The sequence below is a fragment of the Diceros bicornis genome, chromosome 15 (assembly GCF_020826845.1).
Source record: "Diceros bicornis minor isolate mBicDic1 chromosome 15, mDicBic1.mat.cur, whole genome shotgun sequence".
Taxonomy (NCBI): Eukaryota; Metazoa; Chordata; class Mammalia; order Perissodactyla; family Rhinocerotidae; genus Diceros; species Diceros bicornis.
This window is the reverse complement of record NC_080754.1, coordinates 23,034,491-23,049,027: the sequence shown is the minus strand read 5'-3', so window position 1 is coordinate 23,049,027 and position 14,537 is coordinate 23,034,491.

The following is a 14,537-nucleotide window of genomic DNA, read 5'->3' as shown; positions in this document are numbered from 1 at the left end:
TCAAGGAATGACTTGCTCTAGCAGAACAAAACCCATAATTAGAGAATGCAAAACTAGGTCCAAGAAGACAATGGATTTAGTTTGTGATAAGTGGACGATTGCTAATATTTTTTGGAAAAATGAAACAAAATCACACTTCGCAACATATAAATCTAAATTCCATATAGATTAAATATAAAAAATAAAATTATTAGAATAAAACTTCTGAGAATATTTTTACAATCTTGGGATGGGTGAGACCCTCCTAAGCTAGATTAAAAACACAGGTGCCAAAAAAGAAAGACAGATGGATCTGACTATATGCAAATTAAAAATTTCTATACAATAAAAGGTACAAAAACAAAGAAGGGGGAAATATTTGCATATACATAATAGGCAATATATTTTGGTAATATTTAGAGGACTTCTATAAACCAATAAGTAAAAGATGAACAATCTAATAGAATAATGGGCAAGCTATGTGAACAGGCAATTCACAGATGAAAAAAATACGAGTAGCTAAAAATATGAAAAGACAATCTCTCTAGCAGTGGTGGAAATGTAAATTACAAGAAGAAGATATTTTTGACCATCAGATTGACCAAAAAGTAGTAATGATAGGTTTTATAATACCCATGGTTGCAGACAATGTGGAGGCATGAGTATTTTCATACACAGTTGATGGGAGTTTAGATGGCATAGCCTATTTGGAAGACAATTTGGCACTATCTACTAAAAGTTCAAATATGCATACCATTTGACTTAGCAATTTTACCTCTAAGAGTGTAGCCTCTAAAAATACCTATCAGTCTTAAGATCATCTGCCTCCAGAGAATAAGTGGAACTTAATAGAGAGCTTCTCATGTGCAGAGAAACTGGGATTACCATAAGTATGGATGGAAGTAGAAACTACTTTACCAATATTTATCAAAAGTTCAGAAATTTCATATCATCTAACCTGGTAAATTTCATTGCTGGTAATTTAGCATAAGGAAATTATCCTAACTATGATAAAAGCTTTATACATACATAAAGATATTCATAGCATCATCATCATTAATAGCCAAAATTTTGAGTTTATTTAAAAGTCCAAAAGAGGGAAATGTTAAAAAAAAACATGGCAAATCTGCTCAATAGACTATTATGACACCAGTGAAAATGATATTCATGAAGATAATGTATTATTCACATAGAAAGTGTTTCTGACATTATATTTTGCAGGAGTCAGGGTACTAGATTATACATGAATTATCATCACAGATGTGTTAAACAAATAAAAGTCTACCACTTGGAAAGCCCCTTGCCGTGTAACAGCCCAAGGCCCTCTAACCCCATCCTCCTGTTTCGCCATCCCTAGGGCCCCTGGTCTGCAGGGTTTCTCGAGTGTCTGCCTCTCTCTGGGTTTGTCCACACTGCAGCCAGCCTTTCTACTGTTTCCTGGCTTCTACCATGTCTTCCAGCATCTCCAGCTGCGGTCCTCTCTCCCTCATGCTTCACTCCACACAGGCACCATCCTTCTTTCATTCCCAAAGCTTCAGGGATACAAGGTGGTTGTCTATACGGGACTCTGAGGAGTTTGGGATAGCACAGGGGAATCTGAAAATAGCACCAAAATGAATATACATTACTGTTGCTAGAACTAGTTTTTTTCTTCCCCCAGTGGAATTGTGGTGCCAACTGTTAAAATAGTAATGTGTTTTCCTCTCCCAGTGAAAAGATAATATGCATCTTTGAACTGAGGAAATATATGGTGGTTTAATCACACATGCCTACTGTGGTTGATGGTGCTGCCAAGAGCTCTGTATTCTGAGGTTGGGCCTGGGTTCAGCGAGAAGGATTAGCACTCTAGTCTACGGTAGCCCAGGGAGGGCCTCCAGTCCGCCATCTTAGTCAGGTTAGTGTTAACATTCTATGATTAAATAGGGTTATAGCCTGGGCCCATTTCCACAGACAAGGGAGGAAATGAAACTCTCCCCTTTCAGAATAAGGACAGCTTGTGTCGCCCCAGAACCACATTAGACAAAATAAAACAAAATTGTGCTTTCCTGTGAAATGCTGCTGCCCCCATATCCATGTGCTAGAAGAAAGATGAATCGTGTGGTTCCGTGCCCTGGTCAGCCATGTCCACAGGCTGCAGTCAGTAGTCAAGGATAGGGCAGGAAGTGACCCTGAGTTGCTCACCACAGTTCGCTGCTGAAGAGGAAAGCAGCCAGTGTCTTCAGGATATTTAAAGGGGGCTGCAATCTTATTAAGCTCCTCTTAATAAGCACAACTTCCTTATTTATCAGGATAATGCGGTCTGGGATTAGAGAGAGAGCCTAGTCTTTAGCTTTCAGGAAATAAACTGTTTTTTTCTGTCTTACCCCACAGCTGTGAACCCAAGATTAACCATTTTACTGTCACAGTATTGACCTTAACTGTGATGTACCAAGCTCATCACTGAGTGTTTAATTCCGTCTCAATTCTTGATTTTTAAAATTGTTGCCAGCTGATTACTAAGAAACCATAATTATAAATATCGAACTTCCTTTCCAAACAGTGGCTCAGGCTCTTTTGAGAAGAAAAATTCTGGGCTTAATTTTATCTGTAGTGGAAGCAAATCACCTTGAATTTTAGATGATCTATTGATTGGGTTCATCAAATTTTCCATCAGAATTTCTAGGACGAACCTTACCCTTTCATGTGGGGAGACCTGCAGAGTGTCTCTCTCTTCCCCTAAGAATCCCTCCTTATTCCGTGTCACAGACTGGTTTGGGATCAAGTACAGTTCAGAGGGAGCCTCCTTCTACCCCAAGTACCAGGCCCCCATGAGCAGAGCTCCCTGCAAGGCTGAAGCTTTCATTTAACACTCAGGGAAGCAGCCAGAGGCGGCAGGCTTGCAGGCAGGCTCCCACCCCATCCTCTGACAGTTCGTGAGTTGGCATTTTGCAGAGGGGGGAGATGAAGCAGATGAGACAATAGAGGAGACAGGTTCTCCTGCTCCCTTGGGAGAGTTAAAACATGCAAGTTGACTGAAGACTACCAGGGCATGGGATAGAGCTCTGATCAGGAAAGAAAACTCCAGATCCAGGTGTGGGGCCTGGGACTGGGTCGGTGTTCTGCTGTGAACAGCTACCGCCATGCAACCTTACGTGTTGAGCAGGTGGTTGGCAAAGCCTCTCTGGCCAGCTCGAGTTTTCTTTTTAGCTAGGTTTGACTAAGAATGTTCATAAGCATTACCTAGTGGTTTTTGTTTATTTATTTAAATAAGGAATATCCAAATTGCCCTCTGCTTTTGTGACATGTCTGCCTAGGAAGGTGGAAGATAAACTTGGGCCAGGTGAATGGAGGAAGTCTTCTCCTTTCCATGCTTGGGGGTCTTCACTGGGCTCAGCTGTCTTGGGATGCCTCTGGGTCACTCTTTGCAAACCTACCTCCAGGCCTCTGAAAGCGTCTGTGGGGCCACAGAGACCACCTACTCATTTATCTCAGAGATGCATCCTCACTATTTGAGAGAGGCATCAATAATAAAAGCACAGCTAATCAAACAATAAAACATTTATTGAGCACCTAATATGTGCTCGGCACTGAGCTGGGTGCTGAAAAAATTATATATTATAAAATTATAATGCCTATTATAATAAGTATTAAAAAAAAACCCTAGGAGGCCTATTATTATTCACATTTCACGCATGAGGAAATTGAGCCAGAGTGTGTTCGGTTAACAACCTACTGAAGACCACGCAGCTGGTAGAGCAGAGACTTAATTGTAGATGCCAGGCCCTGAGCTCAAGGAAGACACTGGAAGGCCGTTTCCTTTAATTTTAGGACTTCTTCTAAGATCCTGAAATCCCAAGGATATAATGGCTTATTTTCCAGACTATGGTGATAGGGAAAATGTGGATTCACTAACTGCATGTTCTGTCTTCTACTTTTTTCACAGTCTATGCATTTAGGTTTGGTTCTGTGACAAGATTTCCATTATTACTGTAAGGGTCTTTCTCAAGGTATAGGAGGCATTTACGTGCCACTGTTTCAAACAGTACTCGATGTACTTTTATTTACTTCACTATCTGGTTGTTCATCTAAGCACAGAGTATTTTATCTGGATCAGGTTCATCTAACAACTCCAGAGTGATTTTTCCACCCCTACATGCTTCAAATCCCTTACGTCAGGAGTTTTATTTTTCTGTCACCTGTTTGTTGGCTCAGTTTTCTCAGAACTTCGTTTCTCATAGCAAGAGTGACTCATGCCATGCTAAGTCAGCAGGGCAGCCAGGAGAGAGGAAAGCAGAGTCAAACCTGGAGTCTATCCCTGTTAGGGATGATGGCTCAGAGGGGAAGGGTGTCAGACAAAAGACTTATTGGTAGCCAAGGAACAACAGCCCCTGGGATCAGACAATTAGAATAAGTCACGATGAGAGCTGTTGTGGAGGGAAGCCAGGCACAGTGGGAACTCCAACACCCATCTTTTCTCACAGCACCTTAGTTTTTCATCATATTTGCTACAATATGAAATGAGTGTGCATGTTTAATTATTTGTTTAATGTATGTTCTTCCCACCAGACTGTGAGCTCCATGAGGACAGGATCTACTCTGCTTAATTCACAACTGTATATCCAAGGCCTAGCACTGTGCCTGGCACGTGGTAAGTACTCAGAAAGTATTAACTGAATAAATGAATGAAAGAATGGTAACCATTCCATCCTGAGAAGGGCCAGGGATTGCATCTCAGAGTAGATGCAATGTAAAAACGTTTAAGAGCAAATTAGAAATGGGTAAAGATATAGTTAGTGAATCACAAGATAGGACAGAAAAAAATGTCTAGATGACAAAAAGCTAGGGAATACAGATGAAAAGTTAAGAGACAAGGAGGATAGCATGGGAAGGCCTAAATCAATTAATCAGAGTTGCAGTAGGAGAAGAAAGAGAAATTTGGAGAAACAATGTATGAAGAGATAATGAATGATAATTTACTAGAAATGAAAAAGAGATGTCAATACACCAACTTAAGAAGCCTAATGAAAATCAAGCAAATAAATAAAAAGAAATCCATACCTAGACACATCATAATGAAACTTCAGAACTCCAAAGACAAAAAAAAAGATTTTAAAAGAAGCCAGAGGGAAAAAAAGACAGATTGCTTTCAAAAGAGTGACAGCTTGTCAGTTGACTTCTCAACATAACAAGGAAAGCAAGAAGACCGTGAAATAATATCTTCAATGCACTGAGAAAATAATTGCCGACATAGAATTTTATATCTGTCAAGAATAAGGGTAAATAAACAAAAACTGAGAGAGTTTTTCAACAGCAGACCCTCACTAAAAGAAATTCTAATGCATGTACTTCAGATTGATAGAAAATGATTCTAGAGGCATCCTAGAGAGAAGATCTACAATGTAACAAGAAATAAAGAACAATAAAAGTAGTAAATATGTGAGTAAATTGATTGTATAAAACAAGAATGATGTCTTGTGGTATTAAAAAGAAAATTTTCTTAAAATACATGACAAAAATAACACATAAAGTCAGAAGGGGTTTAAACGGTATTAAAAGTGTTCTATGGGCCTTGTATTGTCCAAGAGGAGATAGTGATTAACTGTACACTTTGATAAGTTAAGTTTGTCTGTTGTCACTTTTATGGTGGTCTTTGAAATAATAGAAACAAAGTGTTTAATTTCATAACTAGGAGAGAGGAAAACTAGAATGTCGGAAAATACTTAATCTAAGAGAAGGCAAGAAAGGAGAGAAAAGGACACACAGACCAGGTGGGACATATAAAAAGCACTAAATAAAATGATATATTTAAACCGAATATATCAGTAATTACAATAAGTATAATAGTAATTGACAAACTGGATTTATAAAAACTAAGAATAAATGTTTAGACATATCTAAAACATAAAGACATGGAGAGATTAAAAGTAAAAGGGTAAAAGAAAGACAGCATGCAAATACTAACCAGTAGAAGCTGGTGTGATTAATTAATATCACACAAAGTAGACTTCAAGGCAAAAAGAATTACTATACGTAATGAGACTAACTCTATAACAATAAAAGTCTCCATTTACCAGGAAGACACTACAATTTAAAATTTTTAATGTGCCTAATTACATAGTCTCAAAATATACAAAACAAAAATTCACAGAATTACAAGGAGATGAAAGATGCACAACTATCATGGGCGATTTAAAAAATTTCTCTCCACAATTGATAGAATAACAATACGAAAAAATATCAATAAGGATTTAAATAATTTAACTAACATGATTAACAGATTTTATATAAGGAATACATAGAACACTGTTTCCAACAACTACAGAAAGTACTTCTTTTTCAAGCCCATAAGGAACATATTAAAAATTTTACCATACTCTGAGCCATAAAGAAGTCACAACAAAACCAAACGCTGGAAATCATGAAGATCATGTTCTGTGACCACAATGTAATTAAGCTAAAAATTGGTAAAAACAAAAACAAAAGGGGGCCGGCCTGGTGGCCTAGTGGTTAAGTTCAGCGTGCTCCACTTTGGCAGCCCAGGTTTGGTTCCCAGGCATGGACCTACACCACTCATCAGTGGCAATGCTGCAGCAGCGACCCACATACAAAACAGAGGAAGATTGGCAGCAGGTGTTAGCTCAGGGCCAATCTTCCTCAAGCAAAACGGGACAGACTGGCAACAGATGTTCGCTCAGGGTGAATCTTCCTCAGCAAAACAAACAAAACAAGGGGCTAGCCCAGTGGCATAGCAGTTAAGGTCTCTCGCTCTGCTCTGGTGGCCCGGGGTTTGCAGGTTCGGATCCCAGGCACGGACCGATGCACCACTTGTCAAGCCACACTGTGGCGGCATCCCATATAAAGTAGAGGAAGATGGGCACGGATGTTAGCCCATGACCAATCTTCCTCAGCAAAAAGAGGAGGATTGGCAACGGATGTTAGCTCAGGGCTAATCTTCCTCACAAAAAAAACACAAACAACAAAAAAAGCACCTAGGAAATCTTAAATGTTTAGATGGAAATACATTTATAGGTAACCCATGGGTCATATAAGAAATCACAGTGAAATTTAGAAAACATTTTGAACTGAACAATAATGAAATATGCTGCATAGTATACTTTGGGGATACAGTTAAAGCAGTTTTTAGAGGGAAATTTATGGCCTTAAGTACGTACATCACAAAAGAAGAATGCCCGAAGATCAATGGATGAATCATCTATTTCAAGAAATTAGAAAAAATACACCAAGATAAAGTAGAAGGAAAGAGCAGAAATTAATGAAGTAAGAAATAAGCATAGAGGATCAAGAAAGCCAAAAAGGCAGTTCTTTGAAAAGACTAATAAAATTAACAAACCTCTGGTGAGATTGAGGGCATGCGTGGGAGAGAGGTGGGGGTGGGGAGAGAGGGAGGGAAAATAAAGGCACAAATAACCAGTGTCAGAAATGTAAATGAGTCATTACTACAGATCTTGCACACATTAATATGATAGCAAGAAAAATTTTTAAATAACTTTATGTCAATAAATTTGAAAAGTTAGATAAAATGGACAACTTCCTAGAAAAATGTAACAACCAAATCTGATTCAAGGAGAGAAAGTAAACTTGAACAGTCTTATACTACGAAAGAAATTTTAATCAGTAGTAAAAATCTCCTTACAAGAAAACCCCAGGCACAGGTGGCTTTACCAGCAAGGTCTATTAGACACTCAATATAGAAATAATTCCAGTATAACACAAATTCCTTCAGAAATAGAAAGAGAGTGGTATTTCTCCAACTCATTATCAGAAGCTAATATACGTTTGATGCCAAAACTGGACAGTGCAAGAAAGGAAAATTACCAATCTCGCTCATGAGCATGGATGCAAAAATCTGAAACCAAATATTTGGCAAGCCAAATCCAATCATATATAAAAAGGATCAAGACCAAGTTGCATTTATCTCGGAAATTTAAAGTTGGATAGTTTTAGAAATACAATTAATATGATTTATCACATTAATGGAATAACATAGAAAAGTCATATTATTGTCCCAAAAGATACAGAAAACCTTTTGATAACGTTCAATATCCATTTATAATAATAGCATAAAAAAAACTCTTAAACTAGGAATAAAAAGAAATTTATTTAATCTGATAACAATATCTACAAAAACCTACCACAAACGTTATTCATAAGGGTGAAACATTGGAAAGCATCTCCTTTGAGATTAAGAGTAAACAATGCCTGCTATCACCTCTAATCAGTGTTGTACTGAAAGTCCTGGCAAATATAATAAAGCAAGGAAAAGAAATAAATGGTATAAGAATTGGAAAGGAAGAAATAAAATTATCACCAGTCTCAGATGACATGATTGTGTAAGCAGAAAAATCTGAAAGAATTTTGTTAATTTAGTAGAATTAACAGAAGAGTTTAGGAATTTTGCTGTATACAAAATATACTGTAGTTCTAGGTAACAGCAACAGCTCATTAGACATAAAATAAAACTGAAAATATCACATCAAGTGCCAAGGATTATGTCTATCAAAAGATGAGCAGGTGAGCATGGCCACCATGGAGAAAATTTTAGCACTTTATTGAAAGACATTAAATAAGACATAAATGATTAGAGAGTTCTATCGTATACTAAAATGGAAGACACGATTTTGTAAAGATGTCTATTCTTTACAAATTGAGTCATAGATTTAATGTAATAGCAGTCAAAATTCAAAAAGATCTATTTGTGGAATTTGATGTCCCTACTTGGGACATCTGCTACACAAAAATAAGTTCTAGATAGTACTTACATGTGAAAGGAAAAAACAGAAATATTTTAGAGGATACTATAGGAGGAGAATATATTCATGACTTTGGATGTGGGGGTTGATTTCTCAAACAAGATATAAAAAGCACTAATCATAAGGAAAAGATTTTGACTACATTAAAATTAAGAACTTCTGTTAATCAGAAGATACAATAAAAAGAATGAAAAGACAAGCTATAGAGAAGAAGAGGATATTTGTAATACATAAAATTGACAAAAAACCCACTGATAATCAGAATACATAAAGAACTCCCATGAATCAAAAAGAAAAAGACAGATAATCCAATTTAAAAACTGAAAAGACCTAGGTGTTTCATAATAGAAGAAATTTAATTAGCCAATAAGCCTATAAAAACATGTAATCAGGTAAATGCAAATGAAAACCATTAATGAAATACCGTTACACATCTACCAGATGCACAAAAATGAAAAAGTCTGACAATACCAAGAGTTGGCAAGGATATAAAGCAGTGGGAACTGTCATACATGTTGGTGGGAATTTAAATTGGAACAACCACTTGGGAAAATAATTTGGCTTTGTCTAATAAAACAGAAGCTAAGCGTATCCCATGACCCTATGTATGAACCCTAGAGATACTGTGTGCATGTGTACCAGGACATATGTATAAGAAAGTTAACAATGGTATTCATAATAGCCCTAACTTGGGAAAAATTCAACTGTCCACCAAGAATAAGTAGATTCTGAAAATCATGCTGCGTGAAAGAAATCAGTCATAGAAAAATACCTGCCGTATGATGTCATTTATGTGACATTCTTGAAAATCAACAATTATTTATAAACTAATCTATAATGACAAAAATCAGATCAGTGGTTGTCTGGGGGCCAAGGACTGCAAAGGGCATGAGGAATCTTTTAGGGCTGAAGGAAAAGTTCTGAATCTTGGTTTTGGCAGCAGCTTCATGGATGTCAAACTCATCTAATTATACATTTTTACATGGGTACATTTTGTAAATTATACAAATTGATTTAAATAGTATATGGACAAATAAACTATAGGATCAGGGCTAACCACATAATTTGCCAGGCCCAGTGCCAAATGAAAATGTGGGCACCTTGTTCAAAAAGCAGAAAGAAAGCTTCTTCCTTTCTTCTGTGGTCTCTCTCCACCTGTCATGTGGTGTTTTTGATTTGCTATTTAAATGTCATGCTCACTTGGGCTCAGAGATGCTCTTGGGGCAATTGCAGATCCTCTCAGGCATGTGAGGGCTCCACCTCATGACCCCACACTAGCACAAGCATGAAACCCACCAACTGCTGGGTTACCCCTCCCACCAGCTGCTGGACCTAGACCCGGAAAGTTGAGCCAGTCAGCTCCCCTTCCCATGGGCCACCACTCCAACCCACAGAGTATTGCAACCCGTGTCTGGATGTGCTAGGTTCCTGGACACAGTAGATGAGAGGCTCGCCCCCACCCAGTCACCTAAGAATTCGCTGTGGTGCTGCCAGCCTGGTGCAGGGACAGCTGCCACCATGCCCCAACCCAGATACTGCAGGGCACAATCTGGTCCCTCTCTGTGCCCTTGCCTAGGCCCCCAACAGGGCATAGGGCGGCAGTGGTCACTGGGTGGGGCCTGGAGGGGGAGACCCAGGGTTTCAGGGTCAGGAGTGGTTGGCTGAGAACCTATTTCAGGAAGATGGTAGGAGGTGGGATCACTCTGAGCCGAGGCTCCAAGCCCCTGGCACATGCTGCATTGTTCCATCAGACTTCCCTTACAAAACTCAAAATTCAAAGATAAAATTATTAAGCCAAGAACAGGCCCTTCTGAGCATGGGGCCCTGTCTGACTACCCTGGTTGCACGGCCCATGAAGCTGAGCCTGTACAGAATATTCATACAATGGAATAACACGGAGGAATTAAAATAAAGATGCTATAGGCACACACACACTATTTATAAATCTCACAAACATAATATTGAGTGAAAGAAATTAGTCACAAAAAACCATATAATACAATTCTATTTATATAAAATTTGGAAATTGGGTCAAATTAAACTATATTGTTTAGGGTGCATACATAGGCTATAAAACAATAAATCAAACAAGAAAAGATTTATCATAAAGGCAGGGTAAAGATTACCTCTGGGGGGAATGGTGGGCTGTGACCTCTATTTTCTTCTCATTCATTCTTAACACTTTTTGATTATATTTTTTAAGCAGGACCCCTGATGACAGCCCATCTCCTTGCTCCTGGGAATGTTCTATGAGCCATCTTTAGGGATCTCTGAGGCCCCCCTGGCTGCTGGTCCAAACTTGCTGCCCATCACATTAATTATGCCCTTTACCTCTGGTGTTTAAGTGCTGCCCCTGCTCTCTAGTTCCAGAGTCCCGTCATCTCCATTCATACGTGAAGCCCACTCTAGATGTAACAGGACCTTCTACCGTCAGTCCTGGCCTACAGAGAACAGCTGTTACTAGACTTTCAATAACGCATATGTCCCCCTCACCCCCTGCAGCATACTTTTTACCACTTTGGTTATAAAGTATCTTCCAGGCCCTCCTGAGAAACACAGACAGTGACAGGGTTTCCAGGTTTATATAGAAGCCTGATTCTACCATTCCAACTTTTCTAAGCCTTTTGAGCCTTTCCTCCAGTTTGCATCTCTGCACTGTTTACTATGGGCCATGTTTTCTTTTCCAATCTTCAAGCTCCAGCCCAGTAGTGCATTAGAACTGTCACCCAGGACCCTTTAATAACCAGGTGTTAAATCCTTTATTTAGATTTTTATTCTGCCTCCCTTGATCCAGCACCTCAGGATTCACTCCCAGTCATACTTTCCCATTTCCTGCCAGTACACATTAGCCAGGTCCTGTGGCTTTTTTGGTATATTTTCTCTCTCTTCCCTTAGCAAGCCCGGGTCTTCCCCAGTCAGGTTTTGCAGGGACTGGATCTTAACTATGCATTCAGTGGCCAGAGGGAGGTGGGGGCAGATCCTGAAGAGGGCAAGGATCGCCTTGAAAATAGGGTTGCCAAATTTGGCAAATAAAAATGCAGGATATAAGAGGTTAGGATACTAAAAAATTATTCATTGTTTATCTGAAATTCAAATTTAACTGGGAATCTTGCACTTTATCTGGCAACCCTACTTGTAAGCTCGGCCTCATTTGAAACCTCTGTACAGTCTGTAAGGAGTGGAAGGGCGCTGTCTTCCAACAAAGGAGAGCTGGTCACTTCTGTAGGCCAGGAGGGCTCAGGCAATTGGAAGTTCTCATTAAATTCTCAGCCTGATCAGCTGTGCCTCCCCTCCGACTACAGGAAATGAGTATCTCTTTAAATGCTGTCAAGGAGATACTCTCACTCTTCCACTGCTTAGAGTTGTTGATTAATAAAGCTGAGGCTGTAATTTTCTCTCTGCAAAGAATCGATAGTGATTACCAACAGCTATCCAATTCCACAGTCCTTGCTTATGATTACTATTGCTGCATACCCCTCAACTGCCTGAGACAGTTCCTAAATTTGTCAGCACATTAGAATCACCTGGGAGCTTCTAAAACCACTGGCCCCTGTATCTTACCCCCAAAACTGTGTTTAAGTAGTCTTAGGTATGGTCTGGGCTTAGGAATTTTTAAGAGATTTCCATGTGACTTTAATACTAGCACATTGTACCAGTGCATCCCTTTGTACCCCTATCCCATCATAGCTCATTCAGGTAAGCCTTAGTAATCCACTACCACAGCATCCATGCAGTATCAAAACTCCAGCTGGGAAGTAATCCAACTACAAAATCGTACCCTTAGAGTTTTCTTCCTAGACTCTTCCTGGTATCAGCTGTCTTGAGTAGGAGTCCCTAGAAGCAGAGCTGAAGACAGGGAATCTTATCCAGGTGACGTGCCAGGAATGCTCTCAGGAAAAGAGAGTGAGGAAGGCAGGAATAGGGCAGGAAGAAAAACCAGCAAGAATGTGGTCCTGGTTGGAGACTAGCTGTAGAATGTGAGCCCAGGGGGAGCTCTAGAACACAAATTCTACTGCAGAGATAGCCCTATCCTGAGGCCAGGGGGCCACACTTTTGTACCCTACATCAGTTAACCATTGACTGAAGTCTGCCCCCAGAGGGGGCGACAAAGGACTAGAGTGCAGCTTCTCGTCCAGGGCAGGACTAGGGTGAGGTGAGCAGGGTAAAATTTGAGGGGTGCCAAAAAACTCAGTAACCAAGATGAATGCTATTTTAATGCAGTATTTTAAATAAATCAAAATTAATCCAAAAAATCATGATGAAGAAAATCAAATTTTAAAAAAATATTGAATTAAGGGAGAGGTTCCTATTTGGTTAAAGGAAAGTCTCAGAAAGAGGGCAGCTGTGGGTTGTTATATGTCAACATTCACAGCATCTGGGGGATGGGTGTATTGGCCAGGTAAAGGGGACCTGGGTGGGGCACCAATCACAAACATTACACCACCTTTCCCTCTTTATGTGTTTAAGTTTGGGTTGACCCCATTCTCCTAAGATTTTGGGGAGGGAGCAAAGGAGAACAATACTTGGGTCTGTTTAATACGGTCAAAAATCCCAGGCCATGGGGATTACTTCTGGGATGAACTTGTGACCTAAACAAGCCCAATCAGCATCCTCTCAAGGATATTTCTGCTGGAGCTAACAGAGAAGATGCTCTGGACAACATTAGCTGGCGCTGCTTGTGACCATCTCTCTCAGCTGCCTTGAAGGAATCTGCCTGTAATAGGAGATGAGATCAAAATTCAAAGAAAATCTGAGCCAAAAATGAAGCTAGAGAGAGAAAGAGAGTAGCCTGAAAATATTGATTGTGCCTTTGGACTCAGCTGGGCCAAAGCTTTTCTGTTCTATGATGTATCAATTAGGAATATTTTTGTCGTATAGAACAGAAAGTCTGACTTACGGAATAAAGCCAACTTGAGGAATAAAAAAGTGGGGGAGAGAGGGCGAGGGAGAGAGAGAGAAAAACAATTTATTGGCTCACATAACGGAAGAGCCCAGGAGTAGATTTGTTTTAGGTGTTGCTGGAAACAGGGCCTGCATGACATCACCATGATGGATCTGTTGGATCTGTTTTCTTAGGACTGGCTCCATCTTCAGGTTAAACATGAATCAGATGATAAGCTGAGTGACAGATGCTCTGATTTCCCCCAAATCTATTACCCCTTTTGACAATAATTCCATGATTCCTGAATCAAACACCCATGACTAGATCCTCTCTTTCTTTTGATTGAATGATTTCCGAGTACTACCAGATCTTCCCCACCAGTTCTCCCCTCGTGATCACTTATACCTGAGTCCCAGTGTGGGACGAATGGGCTCAAATCACACCTCCCCATCCTGTCCCATACAACAAAATACTTGGTCACTTTTGTGTGCCTCTCATATTTTTTTCATCTTCTCTAAATTCTCATACTATCTTATTTTACTACACTGCCAGTTTGGTTCTCCTTTCTCTTCTTAAAATAAGTTCTTAAACTTCTACATGATGGTGCAGCCTTTCTTTCTTCTTCCTAAGATAGTATATATAAGCTATCTACCATAGATCCTGGCACTTGGTGTGCTCAATAAATAGCTATAATGATAGTGATGATGATGACAATGACGCAGCATCACTCTCTTATGTAGGTTTAGGAAGATTTGACAATGGTTTCCAATGCTTAACAACCTGATGCAAGATCTTCATAGCTTACCTGTATTTCTTGCTGCAAATAAACTATTTCTAGTAAGTTCTGGAAATAAGTAATTACTAAGGGAGAATAAAAATTCTTCAAATTCTCATTGATCTGCCATCTTGTTTCTTTAAGTCTTGCT